Here is a 10,661-nt window from a genome sequence, read left to right on the forward strand (position 1 = left end):
ACGCCAAGACAGAGTGTCATGTATTCAACCAGCATTGTAATCCATGTATAAACTGACCTAAGTTGTACACCGTGAGAACACTGACCACTAGGTGGGAGACACTCCTAACCTGGACCTTCAGGTATAAAAGGGGAAGTTCCACCCACTTTCATCACTTGAGTTCTAAGGAATAAAGGACAGGTCACAGACTGACCTTCTCTCAAGCATGGGCCTCGTGTGCATTTATACTGTGTAGTAAGGACGTATCAATGGCGACAAGAAACTGGGATTTAAACCACGCGAGCATGGCTACGAGCAGAACAGACGAGAGGTACTGTGTTAAGGAATGGTTGGGACAGAGATTCAACATTGTTAAAGCAGCACACAGTTCTCCAGGCAGACAAGGGTCAGTTACAGCCGGTAGCTTCTGCCTCCAGAAATCTGTCCCAGGCAGAAAGGGGCTACGGGATGGTAGAAAAGGAAACGCTCGCATCTTTATATGCGGTAAAGAAAATGCATCAGTACCTGTTTGGCAGGAAATTTGAGCTGGAGACAGATCACAAACCCCTAACGTCCCTTTTGGCCAACAAGGCCATAAATACAAACGCATCGGCCCGCATACAGAGGTGGGCACCCACGTTAGCTGCCTATGACTGCACAATTCGGCACAGACCGGGCACCGAAAACTGCGCCGATGCACTCAGCAGGCTCCCACTAGCCACCACTGAGGGGGCTACCGAGCATGGTGCTGAGATGGTCATGGCTGTTGAAGCTTTCGGAAGCGAAGGCTCACCCGTGACAGCCCATCAGATTAAAGTCTGGACAAATAGAGACCCGCTATTGTCTCTAGTCAAGAAATGTGTCCTGAATGGGGACTGGGCAGCCACGTACAGGGCATGCCCTGAGAAAGTAAACCATTTCACAGGCGCATGGATGAACTCTCGATTCAGGCCGATTGCCTACCATGGGGAAACCGCGTAGTCATGCCCCAGATGGGCAGAGAGGTGTTCATCAGAGAACTCCACAATGGGCACCCGGGCATTGTCACGATGAAGGCAATTGCCAGGTCACACATTTGGTGGCCAGGGATAGACGCAGATCTGGAACTTTGTGTTCGCAGGTGCAACACATGTGCCTAGCTGGGCCATGCACCCAGGGAAGCCCCCCTTAGCCCCTGGCCATGGCCCGCCAAGCCTTGGTCACACATCCATGTGGACTATGCAGGTCCTTTCATGGGGAAAATGTTTTTGGTTGTAGTAGACGCCTACTCCAAATGGATCGAGTGTGACATTTTAAATTCAAGCACATCCTCTGCCACGGTCTACCGGACATCTTGGTCAGCGACAATGGCCCGTGCTTCACAAGCACTGAATTCCAGGACTTCATGGCAGGCAATGGAATTAACCATGTCAGAACGGCACCGTTCAAGCCGGCCTCAAACGGCCAGGCAGAACGAGCAGTGCAGATAATCAAACAGGGGATGCTCAGATTCCAAGGGGGTTCCCTACAAACCCGCTTATCACGCCTCCTGTTGGCCTATAGATCCCGACCACACTCGCTCACAGGGGTTCCACCCGCAGAGCTACTAATGAAAAGGACGCCAAAACCCGATTATCCCTTATACACCCCACCATGAAAGAAATTGTCCAGAGCAGGCGTCAGTCACAATATCACTACCATGACAGGAATGCGAGGGCGCGATGTATTGATGTAAATGATCCTGTTTTTGTCCTCAACTACGCTGCAGGGCTTAAATGGCTCGCAGGCACTGTAGTTGCCAAAGAGGGAAATAGGATTCTGGTAGTTAAACTTACCAATGGACAAATCTGCTGCAAACATGTGGATCAAACAAAAAGGAGGTTCAGCAACCCCATAGAAGAAGCAGAGGAAGAACACGATATAGAGTTCACTCCACCACAGGTGACCGAACACCGGAACCAAAGGGAGGAGAGCCCAGTCACTGTGGGCAGTCCGGACAGGCCTGAGGCACCGCAAACAGCAGACACTCAGGCCAGCGCCCAACAACCGGAGCCTCAACTCAGGCGCTCTACAAGGGAGCGTAAACCACCAGAGAGACTCAACCTGTGATCCCAATAAGACTTTGGGGGGAGAGGTGATGTCATGTATTCAACCAGCATTGTAACCCATGTATAATCTGACCGAAGTTGTACACCGTGAGAACACTGACCACGAGGTGGGAGACACTCCTAACCTGGACCTTCAGGTACAAAAGGGGAAGCTCCACCCACCTTCATCACTTGAGTGCTAAGGAATAAAGGACAGGTTACAGACTGACCTTCTCTCAAGCATGGGCCTCATATGCATTTATACTGTGTAGTAAGGACGTATCACAGAGGCTATCAGGAACGCACCCATGCCACAGAACGTCACGGAGCTGCGGTCATTCCTGGGACTCCTCAACTATTTTGGTAACTTCCTACCGGGGCTAAGCACCCTTTTAGAGCCCCTACATGTGTTATTGCATAAAGGTGAGAACTGGGTATGGGAAAAAAACAAGTAATCGCTTTTGAGAAAGCCAGAAACATTTTATGCTGCAACAAGCTGCTTGTATCGTATAACCCGTGTAAAAGACTTGTGCTAGCATGTGACGTGTCATCGTACGGAGTCGGGTGTGTATTACAACAAGCTAACATTGCGGGGAAGTTACAACCTGTCACCTATGCTTCCAGGAGCTTGTCTAAGGCTGAGAGGGCCTACAGCATGATTGAGAAAGCATTAGCGTGTGTGTTCAGGGTAAAGAAAATGCATCAGTACCTGTTTGGCCTCAAATTTGAGTGAAAACCGATCACAAGCCCCTCATATCCCTGTTCGCTGAAAACAAGGGGATAAATACTAATGCCTTAGCCCGCATACAAAGGTGGGCACTCGCGCTATCAGCGTATAACTATACCATCCACCACAGGCCAGGCACCGAGAACTGTGTGGATGCCCTCAGTCGGCTACCATTGCCCACCACGGGGTGGAAATGGCGCAGCCTGCAAACTTGTTGATGGTGGCGCAGCCCGCAGACTTGTTGATGGTCATGGAAGCATTTGAAAATGATAAATCACCTGTCACGGCCCGCCAGATTAGGACTTGGACCAGCCAAGATCCTCTGCTGTCCCTAGTAAAAAACTGTGTACTGCATGGGAGCTGGGCCAGCATCCCCGTTGAAATGCAAGAGCTAATCAAGCCGTTCCAGCGGTGAAAGGATGAGCTGTCCATTCAGGCAGACTGCCTGTTGTGGGGTAACCGCGTAGAGCTACCTAAAAAGGGCAGGGAGACGTTCATCTCGGATCTCCACAGCACACCCCCGGATATAGTAATGATGAAAGTGATAACCAGATCCCACGTGTGGTGGCCCGGTATCGACTCGGACTTAGAGTCCTGTGTCGGGCAATGCAGCGTATGTGCTCAGTTGAGCAACGCGCCCAGAGAGGCACCACTAAGTTTGTGGTCCTGACCCTCCAGACTATGGTCGAGGATCCATGTTGACTATGCGGGCCCGTTTCTCGGTAAAATCTTCCTGGTGGTGGTGGATGCTTTTTCAAAATGGATTGAATGTGAAATAATGTCGGGAAGCACCGCCACCACCACCATTGAAAGCCTGAGGGCCATGTTTGCCATCCACGGCCTGCCTGACATACTGGTCAGTGACAACGGACCATGTTTCACCAGTGCTGAATTTAAAGAATTCATGACCCGCAATGGGATCAAACATGTCACCTCGGCCCCGTTTAAACCAGCCTCCAATGGGCAGGCAGAGCGGGCAGTACAAACCATCAAACAGAACCTTAAACGAGTCACAGAAGGCTCACTCCAAACCCGCCTGTCCCGAGTACTGCTCAGCTACCGCACGAGACCCCACTCGCTCACAGGGGTGCCCCCGGCTGAGCTACTCATGAAAAGGACACTTAAAACCAGACTCTCGCTGGTTCACCCCAACCTGCATGATCAGGTAGAGAGCAGGCGGCAGCAATAAAATGTAAACGATGGTCACGCCACTGTGTCACAGGAAATTGATCTGAATGACCCTGTGTATGTGCTAAACTATGGACATGGTCCCAAGTGGATCGCGAGCACGGTGATAGCTAAAGAAGGGAGTAGGGTGTGTGTAGTCAAACTAGGCAATGGACAAATTTGCAGAAAGCACCTGGACCAAACGAGGCTGCGGTTCACAGACTGCCCTGAACAACCCACAGCAGACACCACCTTTTTCGAGCCCACAACACACACCCAAAGGATCAACGACACCACCCCGGACCAGGAAATCGAACCCATCATACCCAACAGCCCAGCAAGGCCAGGCTCACCCAGCAGCCCTGCAGGGCCAACAACACGCCAGCCCAGCGAGGGCACAACCAACACACCAGAACAGACATTTGTACCGAGGTGGTCCACCAGGGAAAGAAAGGCTCCCGACCACCTCACCTTGTAAATAGTTTTCACTTTGACTTTGTCGGGGGAGTGATGCTGTGTATCTGTAAAGCATGCACTCCCATGTTCCGCCACCAGGGAGCTCAACCCCTGAAGTCCCAAGGGACCCCAGCATTCCTTGGGAGCACTGTATATAAGCCGGCCCCTAAGGCCTGTTCCTCACTCTGGAGTGTCTTATTCAAGACTGAGGTCACTGTTACTTTAACCTCCGTGTGTGCAGTCACATCTGTGTTCGGAACACAATAAGCAGATAATCAGTTTTTGTTATGTTGACACTGGGGAGAACTCCCCTGCTCTTCTTCAAAATCGTGCCATTGGATCTTTTACATCCACCCGAGAGAGCAGACGGGGCCTCGGTTTAACATCTCTACGAAAGACGGCACCTCCGACAGTGCACACTCCCTGAGCCTAAATTTGTGTGTTCAGCTCCCTGGAGTGGGACTTGAACCCACAACCTCCTGACTCAGAGGCGAGCACGCTACCCACTGAGCCACACCTGATACACAAAGAATTAGGAGCAGGAGTCGGCCATTCGGCCCCTCGAGCCTGCTCCGCCATTCAATGAGATCATGGCTGATCTTCGAACTCAACTCCACTTCCCCGCCCGATCTCCATATCCCTCGATTCCCCTCGAGTCTAAAAATCTATCGATCTCAGCCTTGAATATACTCAAAGACTGAGCCTCCACAGCCCTCTGGGGCAGAGAATTCCAAAGATTCATCACCCTCTGAGTGAAGAAATTCCTCCTCATCTCAGTCCTAAATGGCCGACCCCTTATCCTGAGACTGTGACCCCTGGTTCTAGACTCCCCAGCCCGGGGGAAACACCCTCCCTGTATCTACCCTGTCAATCCCCCTCAGAATCTGATGTTTGAATGCAGTTGCACGTGTTAGACTGAGAACGGACAGCAGGTGGCGACAGAACATCTCTCAGGACAGAGGAGTTCCAATTACCTCTGACCTGGCACAAAAACTTGTATTTATATAGCGCCTTTAATGTAGTGAAACATCCCAAGGCACTTTCACAGGAGCGATTTTAAGGAGCACCTTGAAGGAGGAGAGCGAGGTGGAGAGGTTTAGGGAGGGATTTTCAGAGCTTGAGGCTTGGACAGCATCAGCTTAGACCAATGGTAGAGTGATTACAATCAGAGGATTTGCAAGAGGCAAGAATTGGAGGAGCGCAGATATCTCGGGGTGGGGGGAGGTTACAGAGATAGGGAGGGGAGAGTCCATGGAGGGATTTGTAAACAAGGTTGAGAATTTTGAAATCGAGACATTGCTTAACCGGGAGTCAATGTAGGTCAGTGAGCACAGGGGGTGATGGGTGAGCGGGACTTGGTGCGAGTTAGGACACGGGGCAGCGAGCACAGGGGGTGATGGGTGAGAGGGTCTTGGTGCGAGTTAGGACACGGGGCAGCGAGCACAAGGGGTGATGGGTGAGCGGGACTCGGTGCGAGTTAGGACACGGGGCAGTGAGCACAGGGGGTGAGGGGTGAGCGGGACTCGGTGCGAGTTAGGACACGGGGCAGCCGACCTTTGGATCACCTCTAGTTTATATAGGGTAGAATGTGGGAGGCCAGCCAGGTGTGCGTTGGAATAGTCAAGTCTAGAGGTAACAAAGGCATGGATGAGGGCTTCAGCAGCGGATGAGCTGAGGCAGGGGCGGAGACGGGCGATGTTACGGAGGTGGAAATAGGCGGTTTTAGTTATGTGGCCGGAAGCTTATTTTAGGGTCAAATATGACACCAGGGTTGCGAACAGCCTGGTTCAGCTTCAGACAGGAGTTGGGGAGAGGGATGGAGTCAATGGCTGGGGAACGGAGTTTGTGGCGGGGACCGAAAACAATGGCTTCAATCGTTAGAATCACAGAATGGTTACAGCACAGAAGGAGGCCATTCGGCCCGTCGAGCCCGTGCCGGCTCTCTGCAAGAGCACCTCAGCCAGTCCCACTCCCCCGTCCTCTCCCCGTAGCCCTGCAATTTTTTTTCCATCAGGTACTTATCCAACTCCCTTTTGAAAGCCACGACTGAGTCTGCCTCCAGCGCCCTCTCAGGCCGCGCATTCCAGATCCTCACCACTCGCTGCGTAAAGACGTTTCCCTCATGTCGCCTTTGGTTCTTCTGTCAATCGCCTTAAATTCACCCATCACCCCATCCTCCCTGATCTACCTTCGCACTCAGTCCAGTAACCTTCTCGATTTTATCAATATCTATCTTGTTTTCAAATCCCTCCATGGCCTCGCCCCCTCCCTAGCTCTGTAACTTGCTGCGGCCCCACAAACCCCCCCGACATAAATACAGGCACTGGTGATGCCGCCCATTATATTGTATTTGCCTCTGTGTCCCTCCCCAACAGCACTGTGGGAGCACCTTCACCACACGGGACCGCAGCGGTTCAAGAAAGCAGCATTTGAGCGCACAGTCGGGGCTGAAGCTACCCACAGCTCATTGGAGCCAATGGCAGCCACGGTTGGATCCCTGGGCTGGGCAGAGCCAGCTGGTTCCTGGGGCCCCTGGGTTAAGGGAGGGGAGAAATCAGCCGGAGTCTCCTCAGTGTCACGATCAGGCACTCCTTCTGCCAGTGTCTACGACTCAGGTACATAAGAACATTCCTTAGAAAATACTTGCATTGGAGGCTGTTCAGAGAAGGTTCACTGGGACGAATCCGGAGAAGGGAGGGGGTTGACTAATGAGGAAAGGTTGAGTAGGTTGGGCCTCTACACATTGGAGTTCAGAAGAATGAGAGGAGACCTTATCGAAACATAGAAGATAATGACGGGGCTCGACAAGCTGGATGCAGAGAGGATGTTTCCACTGATGGGAAACGAAAATAGGGGACAGAGTCTTAGAATAAGGGGCCGCCCATTTAAAACTGAGATGAGGAGGAATTTCTTCTCTCAGAGGATTGTAAATCTGTGGAATTCTCTGCCTCAGAGAGCTGTGGAAGCTGGGACATTGAATAAATTTAAGGCAGAGATCGACAGATTTTTGAACGATAAGGGAATAAAGGGTTATGGGGAGCGGGCGGGGAAGTGGAGCTGAGTCCATGATCAGATCAGCCATGATCCTATTGAATGGTGGAGCAGGCTCGAGGGGCCAAATTGCCTACTCCTGCTCCTATTTCTTATGTTCTTATAAGAATTAGGAGCAGGGGTCGGCCATTTCGACAAAATGTTCACCTATAATGCTAAATGTAAAATTGAATGGCTTACCCGTAGCCATGGAACTGGACACTGGAGCCAGCCAATCCATCGTGAGTAAAAAGATATTTGAGAGACTGTGGTGCAAAAGGGCATTAGACCAGCCCTGAGCCCTATCCACATGAAACTGAGCACGTACACCAAAGAGCTTATCACTATCCTGGGCAGCGCCATGGTCAAGGTCACCTACGAGGGCACGGTGCACGAACTGCCACTCTGGATTGTCCCGGGCGATGGCCCCACACTGCTTGGAAGGAGCTGGTTGGGCAAAATCCGCTGGAACTGGGATGATATCCGAGCGCTATCACATGTCGATGAGGCCTCATGTACCCAGGTTCTGAACAAATTTCCTTCCCTTTTTGATCCAGGCATTGGAAACTTTTCCGGGGCGAAGGTGCAGATCCACTTGGTCCCAGAGGCACGACCCATTCACCACAAGGCGCGAGCGGTACCTCATATGACGAGGGAGAGAGTGGAAATCCTGGACAGGCTGCAATGCGAGGGCATCATCTCCCCAGTGTAATTCAACGAGTGGGCCAGCCCGATTGTTCCAGTACTCAAAAGTGATGGCTCGGTCAGGATTTGCAGCGATTATAAAGTAACTATTAATCGTTTCTCACGACAGGACCAATACCCGCTACCGAAGGCAGACGACCTATTTGCGACACTGGCAGAAGGCAAGACGTTCACCAAGCTCGACCTGACTTTGGCCTACATGACGCAGGAGCTGGAGGAGTCTTCGAAGGGCCTCACCTGCATCAACACGCACAAGGGACTGTTCATCTACAACAGATGCCCGTTTGGAATTCGGTCGGCTGCAGCAATCTTCCACAGAAACATGGAGAGCCTACTCAAGTCGGTACCACACACGGTTATCTTTCAGGACGACATATTGGTCATGGGTCGGGACACCGCCGAGCACCTATAAAACTTGGAGGAGGTCCTCCAGCGACTGGATCGCGTAGGGCTGCGGCTGAAGAGGTCAAGGAAAGATCACGGCGGACGGCATTCGGCCCACAGACGCCAAGACAGAGTGTCATGTATTCAACCAGCATTGTAATCCATGTATAAACTGACCTAAGTTGTACACCGTGAGAACACTGACCACTAGGTGGGAGACACTCCTAACCTGGACCTTCAGGTATAAAAGGGGAAGTTCCACCCACTTTCATCACTTGAGTTCTAAGGAATAAAGGACAGGTCACAGACTGACCTTCTCTCAAGCATGGGCCTCGTGTGCATTTATACTGTGTAGTAAGGACGTATCAATGGCGACAAGAAACTGGGATTTAAACCACATGAGCATGGCTACGAGCAGAACAGACGAGAGGTACTGTGTTAAGGAATGGTTGGGACAGAGATTCAACATTGTTAAAGCAGCACACAGTTCTCCAGGCAGACAAGGGTCAGTTACAGCCGGTAGCTTATGCCTCCAGGAATCTGTCCCAGGCAGAAAGGGGCTATGGGATGGTAGAAAAGGAGACGCTCGCATGTTTATATGCGGTAAAGAAAATGCATCAGTACCTGTTTGGCAGGAAATTTGAGCTGGAGACAGATCACAAACCCCTAACGTCCCTTTTGGCCAACAAGGCCATAAATGCAAACGCATCGGCCCGCATACAGAGGTGGGCACCCACGTTAGCTGCCTATGACTGCACAATTCGGCACAGACCGGGCACCGAAAACTGCGCCGATGCACTCAGCAGGCTCCCACTAGCCACCACTGAGGGGGCTACCGAGCATGCTGCTGAGATGGTCATGGCTGTTGAAGCTTTCGGAAGCGAAGGCTCACCGTGACAGCCCGTCAGATTAAAGTCTGGACAAATAGAGACCCGCTATTGTCTCTAGTCAAGAAATGTGTCCTGAATGGGGACTGGGCAGCCACGTACAGGGCATGCCCTGAGAAATTTAAACCATTTCACAGGCGCATGGATGAACTCTCGATTCAGGCCGATTGCCTACCGTGGGGAAACCGCGTAGTCATGCCCCAGATGGGCAGAGAGGTGTTCATCAGAGAACTCCACAATGGGCACCCGGGCATTGTCACGATGAAGGCAATTGCCAGGTCACACATTTGGTGGCCAGGGATAGATGCAGATCTGGAACTTTGTGTTCGCAGGTGCAACATGTGTGCCCAGCTGGGCAATGCACCCAGGGAAGCCCCCCTTAGCCCCTGGCCATGGCCCGCCAAGCCTTGGTCACACATCCATGTGGACTATGCAGGTCCTTTCATGGGGAAAATGTTTTTGGTTGTAGTAGACGCCTACTCCAAATGGATCGAGTGTGACATTTTAAATTCAAGCACATCCTCTGCCACGGTCTACCGGACATCTTGGTCAGCGACAATGGCCCGTGCTTCACAAGCACTGAATTCCAGGACTTCATGGCAGGCAATGGAATTAACCATGTCAGAACGGCACCATTCAAGCCGGCCTCAAACGGCCAGGCAGAACGAGCAGTGCAGATAATCAAACAGGGGATGCTCAGATTCCAAGGGGGTTCCCTACAAACCCGCTTATCACGCCTCCTGTTGGCCTATAGATCCCGACCACACTCGCTCACAGGGGTTCCACCCGCAGAGCTACTAATGAAAAGGACGCCAAAACCCGATTATCCCTTATACACCCCACCATGAAAGAAATTGTCCAGAGCAGGCGTCAGTCACAATATCACTACCATGACAGGAATGCGAGGGCGCGATGTATTGATGTAAATGATCCTGTTTTTGTCCTCAACTACGCTGCAGGGCCCAAATGGCTCGCAGGCACTGTGGTTGCCAAAGAGGGAAATAGGATTCTGGTAGTTAAACTTACCAATGGACAAATCTGCTGCAAACACGTGGATCAAACAAAAAGGAGGTTCAGCAACCCCATCGAAGAAGCAGAGGAAGAACACGATATAGAGTTCACTCCACCACAGGTGACCGAACACCAGAACCAAAGGGAGGAGAGCCCAGTCACTGTGGGCAGTCCGGACAGGCCTGAGGCACAGCAAACAGCAGACACTCAGGCCAGCGCCCAACAACCGGAGCCTCAACTCAGGCGCTC

The sequence above is a fragment of the Pristiophorus japonicus genome, chromosome 4 (genome assembly GCF_044704955.1).
Source record: "Pristiophorus japonicus isolate sPriJap1 chromosome 4, sPriJap1.hap1, whole genome shotgun sequence".
NCBI classification, from domain to species: Eukaryota; Metazoa; Chordata; class Chondrichthyes; family Pristiophoridae; genus Pristiophorus; species Pristiophorus japonicus.